This window comes from Chelonoidis abingdonii, chromosome 3 (assembly GCF_003597395.2).
Source record: "Chelonoidis abingdonii isolate Lonesome George chromosome 3, CheloAbing_2.0, whole genome shotgun sequence".
NCBI lineage: Eukaryota > Metazoa > Chordata > Testudines > Testudinidae > Chelonoidis > Chelonoidis abingdonii.
In genome coordinates, this window is record NC_133771.1 from 107917168 (window position 1) to 107935433 (window position 18266).

An 18266-nucleotide genomic window follows, 5' to 3' on the forward strand; every position below is an offset into this window, starting at 1 on the left:
AGTTGAATAGGATTGGTCCTAGGACTGACCCTTGGGGAACACCCTTTGTTATCCTTCTCCATTCTGAGAATTTACCATTTAGTTCTACCCTTTGTTCCCTGTCTTTTAACCAGTTCTCAATCCATGAAAGGACCTTCTTTTTTATCCCATGACAACTTAATTTACGTAAGAGCCTTTGGTGAGGGACCTTGTCAAAGGCTTTCTGGAAATCTAAGTTCACTATGTCCACTGGATTCCCCTTGTCCATATGTTTGTTGACCCCTTCAAAGAACTCTAATAGATTAGTAAGACACGATTTCCCTTTATAGAAACCATGTTGACTTTTGCCCAACAATTTATGTTTTTCTATGTGTCTGACAATTTTATTCTTTACTATTGTTTCAGCTAATTTGCCCGGTACTGATGTTAGACTTAGCATTCTGTAATTGCTGGGATCACCTCTAAAGCCCTTTTTAAATATTGGCATTACATTAGCTATCTTCCTGTCATTGGGTCCAGAAGCTGATTTAAAGGACAGGTTACAAACCATAGTTAATAGTTGCCTTCAGGCCAGTGGGTCCTCAGTTCATTGTGCTCAATTTATTTGTCCTTAGCTTACTGGTTTTCCTGAAAAGTTACAGGGTTCTCAATACAAACCACTTCTGAGTAGCTGGGTGAATAAATTAATATGCAGCCCCTGTGAGATCCAGAAGCATTTCAGTTCTTACAGTCAGAATTGATGGAGGAGAGGGTAGGGAGGTAACAATTAGCAGGCTTTTAGAGTTACTTTTCTGGAGAGGATGATGATGAGAGACTAGAGAAAGAAGAGAGAAGGGTCAGGAGGAAAAGAGTACCCTCATCTTGGCCTGACAGAGAGGAACTTGGGCCTCCTACGTCATCCACTATTTATATGAATCAGAACCAGCATACTTGGTGATGGGGTGGAGACTTCTAACTCTCTCCCCCTTAATCCGGTGCTGGGTCCAGATGGTATGGGGAATAGTGGGAGAGAAACTCGCATGTGCTTCCCACAACAGCGGGATCCTACCAACACCAAGGGAAAGCTGTTTTCATGAAGGTAATCTCAGCAATTTAGACGTTATCCTTTCAGCCTGATTATTTTGGCCTTGAGCTACTTTTATCAGAATCCAGATGATTCCTGACTCTGGACCCCTGAGAACTTGATCCTTCATATTCAAGGGCTGCACTTAGTTTTACAAGATATGTTGGGCTAAGTGTCCATGTAGCTGAAGGTAGGATTAAAGCATAAAATCATACTGTGCTGTAGAAATTAGAGCTAAGAAAGATCTAGTAAAGCAATTCTGTCTCTTCTATTGTCACAGTAGGATCGTGTTTTACAGTATAGTCAAGTGCTTTGTCTGGTCTCATTTTAAATCATTACAGTTACTAAATTCCAGCATTAATAAATAAAGTTAACCAGGGTTAATACAGGAAGAGGAAGAAGAAATTTCTGATTGCTTATGGGAAGTGATAGAGGTAACCAGACAAGACCAGATATTATCTTGTGCTTAAATAACTTTGCACAGTGCTCAGACATTACTATGGTGAGCTCAGTATGAAACATACAGTTCCATCACTGAGTACTCCCTCTTCCAACATTAATCTCCACTGCTTTGAAATATTCTTTTTCACCCATTTTATATGTTTATCAGGTATAGATGATCATTGATCAATAGATCACACAATACACCTTGTGAATGTAGACACCCTGATTCACAACTAGTATAAATAGGCAAATCACTATTGCTCAATGGAGCTGCACCATTTCTATCAGCTGAGGATTGGGCTGAAGTTATGTTTCATAATATGCCCAGGAGAGCAATAGAAATTCTTAAATCATATGGCTGCCAGGAGCTTCTGAAAAAGTATAGTATACAGAAAAGTTATCTAGCTTGATAGAATACTAGGTTTAAAACATTTCAGGCAGTAGGTTTTTTTTAAAAAAAAAAATACCACAGTACAAACAACATAAAACAACCTCCCCCCACTATAAACTTAAGTGGGGCTGTAATTATCTTTATGAAAATCAACTCAGTTCTTTTCTACTAAATTTCTGTACGTCAAAAGCTGTGGCTGATCTCAAAAAGAAAAAGAGACTTCACGTTACCATCCCCATAGATATGTGGGCCAGGGTTCCCACTGCTGATTATATGTCTGTAACAGCACATGAGGCAGCCTTCCAATCAAATGTCTCTGTCATATCCAAAACACACATCATCTATAAATATGCAGCTCTGTATTAAAGGATGTAAAAAATGACCATATTGTAGTTAATGCTCTCCAGGAGTTGCTGCAAAATAGCTTGGACCAGCCCTTAAGCTGCTTATCCCAGGTTTTTACTGCATCAGAAAATGGAGCCAACATATTATGTGCTATGAAAGATGGTAGCAAAATACATGTTTCATCTGAATTGTGCTGCACCTCGTAGTCGTTATGAGCTTCCCTACAAGATTACTACAGTATGCTGAAAATAGAAGAGTGCTTTCAAGGACTTAGTGGATCGGTTAAAGGGGTGGAGTGAAGTAGGAAACCCTCATCAAAATGGTCCTCTAATGCAAGGCTTTCAGCTCATTGAAATGCTTTTCCTTGCTCAAACCACAACATGAAAAGCAGAAACTCCACAGGACAACTGAGAGAGAAATCAGTTAGACAGGCTAGATTGTGTACTGTATTGGAAAGTGGGCTTCCAGTTCACTTATCATCCTTTACTCAGAGGAGAACAGAGGGCTAAAGCTGCCTCTTTTAATAGCACCATAGGTTAAAACAGTGGCAAACACAAATGTAAAATAAATGTTAAGACTCGTGTGGGATAGTGTATCACTGATGTAGACAGCTAATCTGTCTGTACATTCCAAAATAAGGTTTCATACTCTACATTGCCTTATACCGTGTGGTATTCAAAGCGACATGCACACCCAGTATACAGCCACAGGATGTAGCAGACATTGATCAGTAGCCAATGGTAGTGGTGCAGCCAAAGGAGGCTTATGCCAGGCTTGAGCTGAGTGCCAGCTCTCGTTCGGCTCTGTGTCTATGAAGCAGGCAGAGCCAAGCCAGTGAGACTATTCTTTCTGGCATTACGTCCTGGCAGCGGGAGCGGTATCTATCACGTTATGTATTTTCTGTTTCATCTGTGTGTATTTGGTTCCAGTGGCTGGGTTTGTGTTTTCGGCCTGTACAGCACAGCCAAGCCAGACCCTTTGCTTGGCTCTGACTTGGATTTATTTTGGCTACCTCAGATCACCATTGCCCTGCTCAGGCAGCTGACTAGTATTATCTCAGGGAATGAGGATTTCTAAAATAACAGTCTGTACCAATTCCTGGGAGAGGGGGAAAAACAATCCAACACATTTCAGATTACCGTGGAAGGAGGCAGCTCGGATGACAGCAAGAGTAGCATGAAAAACCATCCTGTGAAACATTTTGAGAAGTGCTATTTTTTTCTCTATAAAAGCAATCAGACTTTCCGCTGAGGGTCCTTCCCATCCAGCCTTGCAATAGATGTGTGCACTAATAGGTTTACTGTTTTTTTCTTAACCACACATGATTTGTGGTTCCTAGTGCCTGTGAAATGTAAGCCAATGGAAGAGAAACCCCCATGTGATTTAACTGCACTGCCATTGCTTAGAAAACATGGAATACACAGAATGTAACAATTTCTGCAAAAATGCAAACCCAGGCAGAAACAGCCAGGGAGTCTGAAGGGTTGTATGATTCTGTAATGTGTTATGGTCAACAGCGCCCTATTTGACATTTAAGACCATAAAGGAATAAAATATTAACATTTATGTGGTTAGAATCATTTTCATCCTGTATGTAGCCTGAATGGTGGGTTAGATTCTAAAATTCCTGGCTCAGTTTTTATTCAGTCCTTTCTCAAGCAAAATTCCCACAAAAGCCAGTAAAAAAATAATTATGCAGAAATGTACACACCCAAAAGAATATGTGTGGTGGATGAGTAGCCACCATGCACCACAAATAAGTTTTATCGGAATAATCACCTGTGGATGAGCAGGTGATGATGGGACCTCAGCTCAAGCAGTCCAACCAGAGTACGTGTTCACCACTCAGGTTACCCAGGGTGAGAAACGTTGCCAGGTTATATTGCCATTGGATAGTGGTGCACAACTCAATGAAGCATGCACAAAAGCCCTTGGATAGTTGCCAGTGCCCGGATATTGTTCCGTTGTGGAATTGAGGCACTGAATGGGCAAGGTATATACAGTATAATCTGTAAAAACAGTGGATACAAAGTGGTTATAGTTTTATATTCTGAACATGTGCACCAGCAGTGCTTGGTCCCAGATTATGCCTGGGTCTTAACTGGACAAACTGGTAATGCCATTGTGAACCATCACCATTCCAGTACCACTAACAACTGCTGTGCCATATTTCAGAGATCTACAGAGCAGGAGATTAACTTAAATCTGGACAAATGCAGCATCATAGCAACTGAAGTAAAATATTGGGATCATATTCTTTCAGATGAGGCTACCGAGCCTGATTCTGCAAAACAGACAGCAAACTCCAAGTTGAGGCCACTGTAGAATCATGTGGTGCTAGAAGAGATATTGGGGATGGTGATTTAACTGGCCAGCTTTATACCATGCCTTACATAAGACTTGGTATCACTTTTAAACCAAGACTTAATTTCAAGGAGAAGCTCGTAATAATTCTGCCTTCACTGTAATGAAACAATCAATGATCACTGTGGCCATTTTGGTATACTATGATATCAAAGAAGGGGGTAACAGTTCAAGGGGATGTGCCCAATAGAGTCGGGACTCTCAGTCTGCGGATCATAACCAGTGCACTCCCCGATACTGTTATGGGGGGAGGATGTAAGGTGGTCTTGTGACTAGATGAGAGGAGAGTTCTGAGGGATGTGGATGTCCTGGTATGGAAAAGGTTGAGACGGACTCTAACAGTATGTCTACACTGAGTGTGGAAGGTGTAAATTCCCACTTGAGGTTACATACCTACATTAGTGCTGATCAAGCTATGGGAGTGGCAGGAAGGGCTAGCCACCCAGCGTAGGTACTTAAGTCACAGCTGGCATCATTCTAGGGCAGTGGTTCTCAAACTTTTGTACTGGTGACCCCTTTCACATAGCAAGCCTCTGAGTGCAACCCCCTCTCCTTATAAATTAAAAACACTTTTTTTATATATTTAACCCCATTATAAATGCTGGAGGCAAAGTGGCATTTGGGGTGGAGGCCGACAGCTTGCAATCCCCCATATAATAACCTCCTGACCTCCCTGAAGGGTCCCGACCCCCAGTTTGAGAACCCCTGTACTAGGGGTTGTTAGCCCCTCCTACCACTCCCACTGCCTTAGCTACCCTTTTCTATTTTAAGCACACTGTCTCGACCAGAGCCCAGCGATGCCTCCTTAATATGGAATTTACGCCTTCCAGATCTAGTGTAGACATACCCTGAGAGGGGACTCAGCGCTGTGCTATTGCAAGAAGGGAATTCAGTGCTCTAGGCATCCAAGTCTTTCTCTCACTTACAGAAATCAACTATGTATACAAAATAAGAGGTATGTGTTATTTGTGAATGCTCCATCAATATGTGCAGGGGAGGAAAGTTACTGTTGAGTCTGGCCATGCTCCTTCTCAGGCACTCATAGGGCAGTGTGGGGAAATTTGCATGAACATCGTCACCAGCCCCAGCCTTAGAAAGGTTAATATAATTCCTGCAGAAGTACAATATTGGGCTGAATACCAGTGACACATACCGTAAGCATATTGTTCCTTGCAGAGTGACAATGTAGAGGGCTCACTTAAAATACGTTCATTTAGTTATAGCTATTGACTTGTGTTAGAGAAGAACAGAGGATTTCAGTAAAGTAAGATTATGAGTGTGAGTAGCCACTGGAGCAAACTGGCAAGGGCAGCAGAAGAAGAAGTGGGTTTTTTACCCACGAAAGCTTATGACCAAATAAATCTGTCAGTGTTTAAGGTGCCACCGGACTCCTTGTTGTTTTTAAGGGTAGCAGAGGATTCTCCATACCTGATGTCTCAAATCAAGATGGGACTGGGCTCAATAGAGGGGTAAGTGGGTGAAATTTTATGGCCTGACCCAGAAGATGTCAGACAGATGATCTAGTGTTCCCTTCGAGCCTTTAAATCTCTGATCTATAAGCAGTTACCCACATTGTGGTAAACTATTATTGTTGCTTAACTAAGAGAAAAATGTTCGTGTCAGCCACACATGAATGGGTTCTGGGTGTTCTGTGAGGAGCAGTCAAAGATGACCTGAATTTTTGAAAGTCATGTGGTTCCACAACCACTGAGATCTAAAATGATAAAGATCATTTGAGGCGCATGGGAGCAGAGAAGTACAAGCACAGGGCCAAAGATGTGCTGGGCTACCCTCTTATGAAATGCTCAAATTGAAGAAGCTGTGGAATGTCCAATTTGCCTTCAGCATTGCATGTCAGACTCTAAGAAACCCATATTTCTCCTTGACATGCCACCTAGCCCATGGCAAAAGGAGACATCAGACCTTTTCCCACCAGATTGCAAATACTGTGTGCTTGTAATAGAGTTTCGGGGCTAGATTCTCTCCTGCACCAAAGAGTCACTTGGATCAGAAGAGTATTATTGGGGGATAAAACAAAGATAAGATTTGTCAGGGACCCAATTATGACTCTTCAATTCTCTGGCCTAGCTGCACCAGCTCTACTCCTGGCATGAGTTAGAGCAACTGGTTTAACTTACTCCAACAGCATATGGTTCCATATGATTACCCTGCAACATCCTGTTCATCCACCATCATGCCCCATGCAGGAGGATAAGGGGATGGGACAATCAGTGCAGGAATTCTTAGTTGGTCAGATATGGCAAAAATCTGGTTCCTTGTGCTGCCTGAATACAGCAAAGGAACTGGATTGGATCTGAGAGTGACTCAGAACCTTTTTCATTTAAACTGAACACACACAGACCCTCTGTGACTAGTAGGCCTCATTGCCTGGCTCTGAATTTAGTCCAATAAAAGATATTACTTCACCCACTTTGTCTCACTGAATTCCTGAGAAGGTGGTATTGGGCATGGTACTTAATCCACTTTCACAATAATTTCAATACCTTGTACATAGCTATGATGATCACACAATATCTGGCCTCAACTATTGCAGTCAAATGGACAAACAGAAGAAAAGTGCTGCATTATTTCCTGAACTTTAGAAAGCTGAGTCCTGCCTCTTCAGAAAAATTAAACAAATCATGCCCCTTTTCAGCCCTATCGCATGTTGCTAAAAGCCAATGCAAAATAAGGAATTTCTCAGCACAAATTGTGTAAATCTTCATATTATACTTCCTCTCTTTTCTTACATGCTTTGATGAGCAGCAAAATAGTTAGCAGTGTAGATATGTAAAGTACTATTTGCATATGAGTTAATACATTGCAATGAATAGGGCAGTTCATGCCATAGAGCATTTTTCATGCTCTCTGTAAACTCAAGACATTGCTGCATTGGTTATAGTTGGGTCACATTGTAAATATTTCCTTTCCAATCATAACAACTAAGGACTTACTTTTCTAAAAAATTAAACAAAACTGTAGAGAACAATTGAGAGCCTGGTGCCATTGCTCCATCTCCCCCACCAGGTAATCCTTCATACACCTCACACTTTGGAAAACACAGGCTGGGAAAAGTCTGCCAGTGAAAAACAAAACAAACGAAAAGACAAGCAGAATGGAGGAGACCCATTCTTGTTATAGGAATATACCTACTAATGCATGGGAACATCAGCACACATGCTGACCAGTCATGATTTGCATTTGATTTTTGCCCGTCTCACTTAAAGCCAAAAGACCTTCAGTCCAGCTACAACACAGGAAAAGCTGAAGAGTGTCAGATCTGCCAGTTCTAGATATCACAACAGAAGCACTAAAGCTTTCCCTCTCTGTCAGGAAGCAGAGACAGTGTGCATGCAGAATTCTGATGTTCCATCAAATGACACATAATAAGGTCCTATCTAATAGAGACAGACAATGGAGGAATGTTCAGATGTAATCAAAGACATTCTCTCTAATCACTGTAAATTAATCTTACTCCCACTAGTTCTGATTTTTACTTATGAAGTTCATTTCGCAAACCAAAAGAAAGGGGTCTTACACCTCACAACAAGGACTTTACAATATCTTTGACTACACGTGAATCAACAGAGAAGCCAAAACATAGACAGTCCTTATGGTACTCATACTGGCTAGTTTGTAAAACTATCTAGAAAATTGATCTATACATATTTATTATGAAGTTCATATTTAAGGAATGTAATCTGTTGTTAAATAGCAATATGCTGAAATATTTGGTTAAAATTAATCTCAAGTTTATGTTAATAAGTAAGATTGGTAGATTCTTTCCCTTTAAGAATGTGGTGTCTCCAAACAAAATGTCTCTAAATATTCTGTTTAATTATTTGCATAGGCAGTCAAATCTTAGAGAAATGGTGATTGTTAATTGTGCAGCAAATCTTTTTATATGATATGGATTTAGACAGCAAAGTCTATTTACAGCCTTAATATCTGACTGGAATAAAAACATAACACAGAGTGACCCTAAGAGCACCCCAATGTCAATTGACACAGTATTGTGATATTTACTCAAAGGTGGCACATAATGTATCAATGGAAAACTCATAACTCACTGATCATTAATATTGTTGTGTGATGTATGTATGGGTAACATATATGGAAAATTACAAATGTGCTGAAATTATGGACTTAAAATGTGTGCTAGGCAGGACATAAGGTATACCACCAAGACAAAGAAATGTGGTTCTGCCTACTGGAAAATGGAGGTGTGTCCAAGGTAAATCAAGAGACATTAGAAGTGTATTTACATAAAAGATAAACAAAGCTAACGAGGGGAAAGAGTAACCACTCAGTTATCACCAGCATGGGAGAAGGCAGCATGGAGGGCCATATCTGAGAATACATTTCAAAGGTATAGGGTTCTATAAAGAGAGAGGGAATGAACCTCTAAGTTATCCTTCAACTGAAGGAACAAAGGAACCTAGCACTTTGAGATCTGTGAAGGGTCCTGGCCAGACGATCAGGTCAGCCATTGCTGGAAAAGAGATTTGGTGAGAAACACCTCTTTGAGCAAAAAAGAGTCTAGCTTGTTAAATCAGGTTTTAGTGTTAGAAACTTATTTTTACTTTTGTTTGCTTGTAACCCTTTCTATTTTTATTCCTTATACTTGGTATCTCCTAATCTATGAACTTGTTTTACTTTTACTGTAAACCAATTCAGTGCACTGTGTTTCCTGATCTATTGATTATGTATCAGTTATATTGATTACTTAAGAATCCCTATGTACGTCAATTAGTTACCATGGCATTCTTGTGATCACACATCTGGTGATGTTCCTAATTTAAAAATATCTAAAGCTGATATCAACTAGCATCTTGTGGTTCCCAGTCAGCAGTTTAGTCATTACAGCATTCTGTCCTGTGATATCTTATGATCTAGAGTTACTCCTGGTTAACTGCTTTGGCCTGGTTTACTTTAGCTAGGCTATTATCTTACAGGCCTGGAGGTTGATAGGCTCATTGCATTACTGCTTTAATGTATGCCTGTGCCTTACCTAGAAAATACCTATATCTATAGACTTCAACTGATTGAAACAGCATGCTACAGTGTATTGTCTTTTTAAAAGTGCAATGAACTTAACTCTGTGAGTGTTCTGGGAGAGAGCTGGACACTACAGGGCAGACATTTGCAGGGAAATTTGGGCCTGGGGCCACCTAGCAAGGAGTGACCAAGGCTGAGGGAAGCCAGGGTGAGGTCCGTATGCTGTAAGCTGGCTGATGGTATCAGGGCTCTGAACAAGGCTGCACAGCGCAGAGACACTCAGGGTTACAGAGCAGGTGGTGACAACCCCTTACTTGTCTAGGCAGTTTGACCAGACAGCAAATGTGAAAAATCAGGATGGGGGTGGGGGATAATAGGAGCCTATAGAAGAAAAAGACCCCAAAATTGGGACTGTCCCTATAAAATCAGGACATCTGGTCACCCTAGGTCTAGGTTAAACCTGAAGCATCACACACCACTTGTTACACTTAATATTCAAATGACAAATTTAAGTGAAAATAATGATTTTCTAAAAATTAAACATACAGTGCCTAACCCATGAAATATAGACATCTTTATGTGATCTTTGAGACAGCAAAGTTACTTCACCTAGAGCTATTTTAGGCATCTGTGGAACTATTATATAGGCATTGTACTTAAATAAATTCTGTGGGTTCTAGTTACACTCACTCCAGCATGCACACACACATGATCACTATTGGCTACGTATTGGAGTTAAAACGGAAATAAAATCCATTTATTCATGTCTTAATATTGGTGACATCATAGCAGAATTTTCAGAAGCCTTCTGAATCCATTGCTAACTTTGATCACTCAGCAGCTGACCTCCCACTGATCTGCCGCACACCATCTATCCATCTCCTCAATGGCTGTCCTCTACTATGGTGACCCACTATCATTCCTTCCATGATAACTTTCTCAGTGTTATTTCCATCTCTACGCGTTATATGGCTGAAATCCATTTGTTGATTTCAGACAACATTAAGACAGGATCTGCTTCTCTCCAACAATTCAACTAACATAAGCATTCATCTTATTTTCTGTTCAAAAGATACACAAGAGTCTTTGAAATCACCACATCTCAAATGCTTCAATTCTGTTCTTGTTAGCATCATTAATTTCCCATTATTCACACTCATAAGTTGCTACGGAAAAAAATTAATCTTTTTCACCAGTTGAACCCTTAAGTTGGAGTTAAAAACAAGTGAAAAAAATGCTAGGGTGGAGGCATCCTTCTACTAATAAAAATTGGAAAAGGAAACAAAACCAAAAAAGGTTGATATGTACATGACACTGGTGGTTTCTTTCAGCTTCAGGAACCTAACACTTAGCTGAAAAGATTATCTGGTGATTTTCTTGGCTCCAACATTTTAATGTTGATGGACTTGCTAGCTGACTAGAGGTTACTTCCTTGTAGATTCTTGAGTCTTGCATGTTGTGTGTTGCTGGACTCCTACCCCTCCATGGCCAGCCAGAAGGGTGGAATAAGGATTAGCCTCCTTGTCAGGCCTGGTGGCATAGCATGGTCAGAGGCTAGTAAACAACAGTTGCAGCAGCAGCTGCCATTACAGGCAAGCAAGCCAAACAAACCAATACAGAGAAAAGGCTTCTCTCTTTCCTTCAGTTTTGAAGATGGCGGTCTGGCTGGTCCCTTCCTCTTGGAACTCCTTCTCAAGAGCTTCTTGGCTAATCAGAATAAGGCACTCCCCTTCTGGTATCACTTGAATCACCCAGTTGAGTATCATCTGGTCATCTTCATGAAAACAAAGTCTCCCTATTCCAGTAATTTCAGGCTCAGAAAGTCCATAGATCCAAAAATATATCCAGCCAGTCAGCAGGTACATGGGTATTTGAGACATTTGAAGTGATAGGTCAGTCGACAGGCATTATCTCAACCATCATAAAGTCCCAACTCAAAAATAATTTAAAAAATGCAAGACTAGAAAATGTTGGACCTGGAATCATAGGCAAACACCAATCATACATTCACTCAACCAGGCACAGAAGGACACTTCCTTATTCTTCATATCTTCCTATTCCACAGACATATGTTTATATCTTCCCCTTTATCTTTGTGGCTCCCCTTTGAACAACATTTTTAAGGTTCAGTTTTTAGATGCAGGCAGATATGTCTCACACACATAATCAAACGTCAGCTTGACTGTCAAAGAGAGCCTATTCCAGTGAGACCAGTAAAGGAGAGACTCCTCTTGGCCAACTTTTTGTCACTTTTTTTTTTTTTTAAACTCTGGAACATGCTCAGACACCATAGTTAATTATCCTCATTGCTAATAATTTGTACCTTATTTTTAGTCTGAATTTGTCCATTTTGAACTTCCAATAATTAAATCTTGCGATGCTTTTTTCTGGCATTTTCAGGCATTACTATCAGAAATCTCTTCCTTGTGATCAAGTTACTTTGTAACTTTCTCTTGGATAAACTAGATTGAGCTTCTTAAATCTCTCACTACAAGGCAGATTTTCCAGACCTCAAATAATTCTCGTAGCTCTCTTCTGAACCCTTTCCAATTTTGCAACAATTTGCTTCAGGTAAGTAGCGCATAAAAACAAAACAGCCGCACTGCTTTTCAGACATATAATGAGTCCAAATACCTGAATACTGTAGACTAGTTTGAGTGATAATGATGAAAAGTTAATGTTCCGTTTAAATAATGACAAATAATTCACTAAGTTATGGGCTCAATTCCTGGTCTCATTGCTAAAAATAGGAGTTTTGCCTTTCACATCAAGAAGACCGGCTTTTGACCCCTAGGCTACAATTCAGCAAAGTACTTAGGGCAACGTTTAAGTATGTGTTAAAATGTTGGATTTTTTCTGCAAGTGGACTTTAATCAGTTTCTTGAATGATTAGTATGTTTTCTTTGGTTCCTCACTGCTTGCATATATTTGCTCTGTTTGTTGTTCTGTCTTTTAAAGATATACTGTTTGGATTCGGTTTACTTGCCTAGTAGCATGGCCTACTGGATAGAACATTGGACTTGGACTCAGGAGACCTGGATTCCATTCTCTGCTCTGCTCCTGGCATGCTGGGTGAGCTTGTGCAAGTCACTTCACTTCTCTGTGCCCCACTTCCCCTATCTGTAAAATGGGATAATGATACCCAGTTCCTTTGTAAAGTGCTTTGAGATCTACTGATGAAAAGAGCTGTGTAAATAAAGGACCACTGAATTCAGCATGCCATAGATGGCTTCAAAGCCAATGATAAGTTCCTAGCTAGGTAATTGCAGGCAGCATAAAGAGTCCTTTTTTTCTTGTAACTATATTTTTTTCATATGCTATTTGTGGTTCATTAGGAGTCTTGCAGATTCAATAGAAATGGATTAACTAGTTACTTTTCACCGTATAGGTCAGTCCAGTTCAACCTCTGATAATGCTAATATGCATGTGAGGATGTACAACCTGAGAGTGTTGCAGACCAAACAAATTACATGGGCCTTTAAAGGAGGAGGAATTTCCCTCAGTTGCTGGGCATGATGGGAAAAGAGACAGGAGGAAGGACAGGGGTTGCGGCTGCCTGAAAGAAGCCGTGTTTAGAGCAGCTAATTCAAAGGAAGGACTCCTCTGGTGCTGTGGGGATATATCCATAAAGGCAGCTCTAAATAAAAGACACTTTCTTGTAGCAAGCACACCAAACTGGGCTGTGGAGATCCAGGAGCAATTGCTGTGTTGGGGCAGCCTGCTCATTATTAGCTATAAATGGAGGTATCTGTTGGCTTTGTACTGAGTTAAGTTTCATTTGAGGTTTACTGAACTTTCGGCTCAGTCATGACTGTTAGGCACTGGCCAGCATGGACCTGCCCTACCCCAGTGAATACTGTGTGAGGAGCAACTAAGAATGCACAGGGAGCGAGAGTGCTGCTACACCCAGAGTTTAAGAGTATATGTTGTATGCTCCCTGCCATGGCCTCCCTTCCTGCCTACCAGTTCTTGCCAGCTTTGATATGGCTAGCACCCTTTCAGATGCCCACAGAAAGCAGTCCTTATGCTCTGTTATGCTGTTATGGCTGACTTCTACATATGGTTTGCTGGAGGCATGGGAGAGGCTCCTTGTGCTGTTTATTGCTTGTGCACGTGTGCAGAAGAGGGACCCAGTCTGGCCATATGTGATTATCAGAGACATCTAGCCAAGTGCCTGAGTGGAGAGCAAACAAGAAGAAAGGCTCATGACTGTCCCAAACTGTGGTATGACTTCACCACCCAGAGTTTTCATTTGCATTCCTGATGTGTGGCATGTGCTTGTATTGAGAAAGGAACCTCAAAGTGGGTGTGGGTGCAAAATGCAAAAATTATATTGAAAATGGGTCAGTTTTTAGTTACTATGAAATATATGGAATCCAAGGTCATAGTGTACATAATACATACACGTCAAAGGTTAGACGGTGTTCTTTGAGAAAAAAAGTTGGGTCTAATCAGATTGTGTTGGAGAATCGAGACAGGAACGAAGGTTGATTGGCTGTATTCTTCCTCCTGGTCTTTCTGGAGACTGTTAGCTATGGAGTCACACTGCAAATGCAAAAGTAAATAAATTGACAAGTGAAAAGTAAGTTGCTCAGAGGCAGTTTGATCCACAAACTTACTACCACATAACTACTCGCACAGCTGATTCAAAACCAGTCTCTCAACAAGTTACAATAAATAAGAGGCACAACAGCCTCTGCCAGGAGTTCTAAAAACAAACTGTATTTCCACATGAAAGAAAGATAGAGTGCCATCCCGACATCAGTTTTTCTTGCCTTATAAAACATGCTTGCAATCTACATCTTGCAGTTTCCCCTGGCAACCCTCTAATATCACAGAATAGAATGCGATACACTCCTTTACACTGCACCATTTTTCTCTTGGTCGGCAGACTTTAATGAGGCCCATCAAATTTTCACAAGTGTGCTATTTACTGTACAGCGATTACATCAAAAGGAACGATGTTGGCTAGCTTTTAAAGCCAGATGATTGGCAAATGATAGTGAAAGTCAATTGCCGTTCAGATTGCAAAGCGGTGGCATGCGTTGCAGCCTTGCCTAATTAGCCTTCCTGATCAAATATTTCCTGTTGTGGAAAACAAATACAAACAGATTACTGCCTCTTTGTGTTTGAAAAGAACCAGTATATAGTGGAACCATTTGGACGAGAGCATCAGAGGTTTACTGTTAGAGAGGAGAATTTCTGCAGGCATGTTATAGTATCAAATTGTTTTCACTGCATAAACCTGTAAAGGAAAAACACAGGTAGGCTGTGCAAAACATTTGAACAGAAGTCTGTAAAACTACAAAGGCATCTTATGAAGTTTTCAGTGTTTTGAATATTCAGCATTAATCCACTCCACGGCACTAAATATTTTTCAATTGAAGTAAATGTCAAGCAATTTGAGAGCTGAATTTGGACATTGCTTGTCTGGTAAGGCTTTTTTCCAGGAATGGTCAACCGGTGAGTTACAGGAGGTAAGAATATGTAATAAGAACTGCAATAAGCACTCATATGCAGTACAGCAGAGTACAATTTACAAGTAATTTGTGGGGGGAGAGGGAGAAGGGATCGACTCTGCCACAGAAAAACCCACAGGAATGTACCCTTGTGGGAGGACAGCTCCATAGGCCAAATCCTGGTCCTACTGAAGTCAGTAGGATTTTAGTCATTAATTTCAGTAGAGCCAGCATTTGGTTCTGTGAATTTTCTCTTTTGGTCCGAGAACCAATAATTTTCACATGATCCATGCATATGCCAGCGGATCTACAGCAGGCCAGGACCATCCGGGCCTTCTTATGCCTCACTTCAGTGCTGAGAGGCCTGTTGACTCTACCTCTGCCTCCTAGGAAAGATATGACATCTTTTTCCACTGGCAACTGCCCAAGCTGACTCCAAATGGGGGAATGTATTTGGCAGCATAGAGCAAGGGGCCATGGAAAGGCAATGCAGGAGAAAACTGGGTGAGGTGAAAGACAAAGAGTTGGGATGGGAGATGGCTGGGACTACACACACACACACAATTTCTCTGATGATTTGTGTGTGTGTTTTCACTGAAAAATCAAAATATGTTGGTTTTGAAATAAATAAAATTTCACAAAAGTTCACATTTCAGTGAGAAGCCACTTTCCACTGAAAAAAACCTTCCAGTGGAAAATTTCTGATAAAGTCTGGGCAGGAGGTCAGGTAGCTCAAATAAAATGTATACTTCTTTAAGAAATTCTATGAAGTTTGTTGACTACTATTCTGATTGTTGTACACAGCTAGACAAATTGCCATTTATAAAGAACTGAGCATCTTCTAAAATCAGGAGGCCAAATTCTGCTCTCCATTACATCACTTTGAACCTACTGCAGACTGAAAAACCAAGGAAAAAATATAAGCAAAGCTGGAGAAATGAAATAAATAATACTAAATACCACGTGTTGCAATCCTTTAGCACTTTCCATCACAAGCCATGCAGACACCTCACAACTTTTAATAAATTAAGCATTCCAACACCCTTGTGAGGTAGGTAAACAGATGAGGAAGTTGAATCATGGGGAGGTTAAATGACTTGGCCAAGTCCTTGCATCCAGCCAGCAGCTGAGGCAGGAATAGAACCCAGAATTTTCCAACCTCCATTCCCCTGCTCTGGCCATTCAGCCATGCTTCTTCCAGTTTTAAAGAGAATTTAGCCACATGTTTATAGATTAGTTTAGCTGTTTATTTTTGAAGTGTTATGTCTCGTGTGGGAAGACATATTTGATTAAAATTGTTTTGGTAGTTCCTGTTTGCTGCTCCTGCCAGCCAGTTTCAAAGAAAACTGTAAGCTGAAAGGAACTGGGAACAAATGCAAGAAGACATGGCCATTTAACTTTCTGTTTGACTGCTAGTGATTTAAAATATACTCTTTAGGTTTTTTCTTTGCTTTTTGTGGTTTTTGAACCAGTCTCCCAGGTCATTCCTGCCACCAAACAAGGACAAATGTCTTTCACTAAAATTATTCTGCTGCCCTTCTGAGGAGAGCAAAAGGCAAGAGAGCTCCCTTTATTCTGTCACTAAGATGGTACAGTCATAAACAGAACCTATTTCTGGAGCTATTTGTGAATAGCCATTTCTCTTAAGGTGACCAGACAGCAAATATGAACAATCGGGATGGGAGTGGGGGAGGGGGAACAGGAGCCTATATAAGAAAAAGACCCCAAAATCGGGACTGTCCCTATAAAATGGGGATATCTGGTAACCCTAATTTCTCTGCTTGTCTGTCACTTGTGCTCATGTTTTGTCTGTTTGGGATTTGGGGACGAATAGTAATAACCAGGATAGATTTTTGTCTGTATTGGATTAGTTGATTTTCTCTTCTCTCTTCCTCCTCCTTCTGCTTTTCTAGAGTCTTTAATATAGTTCCATCCTTAATATGATATTGGTCTATGTGTCTGATGTAATTTCTCCATGCCCAATTCTCTATGCAATACATAAAGTATTTATTTGTTATGAAAATACAACAGACTTTTACTAGGCAAATGAATCTTTCTGAATTGTACTGTGTATTAGAATTATGCTCATTCAGCCAGATCCTAGCCCTACTGAAGTCAGGAAGTTCTACTGGGAACTTGCCTAATGGCACCAGGATTTGGCCATTTGTTTCTCCCTTCCCCTATTGCCTGCTTTCTGTTCCTTCTTGATTTCAGCCTCCTTTTCTTCCCCTTGCTCTCCGTCTTTCACTCCCTTCACCTTAGAGGAGAATGACAGTCTCCTATTCTCTCCTGCGGGTGACATTCATTTATAGAACCTTTAACTCTTGATTTCTACAATGAATGAGTGCCACCAGTGATTATCATCAATCTGTTTTTTTCCAAGAGCAATACCCACTTGTATGATTGCCAGGCTTCTACAACACAATAGACTAGCAAAAACGTAAGTATTCCTCTGTCCACAGCAGTACTTTCTATGAGTCTTCTAATAAACAACAGAGATCCTGTGGCACTTATAGACTAACAGACGTTTTGGAGCGTGAGCTTTCGTGGGTGAATACCCACTTCGTCAGACGGAAGTGGGTATTCACCCACGAAAGCTCACGCTCCAAAACATCTGTTAGTCTATAAGGTGCCACAGGATTCTCTGCTGCTTTTACAGATCCAGACTAACACGGCTACCCCTCTGATATCTAATAAACAAATCACTTTTTTTTTCTTTTTTTTCCCAAGGGTTTTGAATGAAGTTACAATTAACCTGATCGAAATGATTCAGCTGAAGCACTCAGATTCAAGAAATGAGGTGTGCCTCTCAGCGTGAAAGTGATATGTAAAGTGCAAACTAGGTTGATGCATGGAGATTGCTCTTTACATTAGTGTCATTTTACTGCTTGAATGCTGCCTAATGCATTAAATATGTGCAGCAAAAAGGTTAATCAAGTACTTATCACTATTTCATTTTCATGACGAGTAAGCTATGGATGATACCTTATTCTTTTAGTAAAGACATGATGAGAGAAATGTAATAGAGGTTTGTTGTTGTTGTTATTTATTTGTATTGTGATAGCACCTAGGAGCCCAAGTCATGAACTGGAGTCCGGACCCCATTGTGCTAAGTGTCATACGCACATGGAATGAGACGATGGGCTTCCCAAAAGAGTTTTGTAATGGGGTGTATAAAACCCACACTGGTTAGCCACAGTTGAATAGGAGCCTCCGCCCAGTT

The 18266-nt window shown here is 40.6% G+C and overlaps 1 long non-coding RNA gene across 1 annotated transcript in view; it reads left to right on the plus strand.

Annotated features, from left to right (window-relative positions):
- Positions 1–18014, plus strand: part of LOC116818950 (uncharacterized) — a 181780-nt gene extending 163766 nt beyond the window's left edge. The window contains exons 2-4 of the long non-coding RNA XR_004372310.1: positions 12578–12656; positions 17427–17483; positions 17774–18014. This is a non-coding gene — a long non-coding RNA (uncharacterized LOC116818950). The remainder of the gene's footprint in view (positions 1–12577; positions 12657–17426; positions 17484–17773) is intronic.
- Positions 18015–18266: the final 252 nt, after the last annotated feature.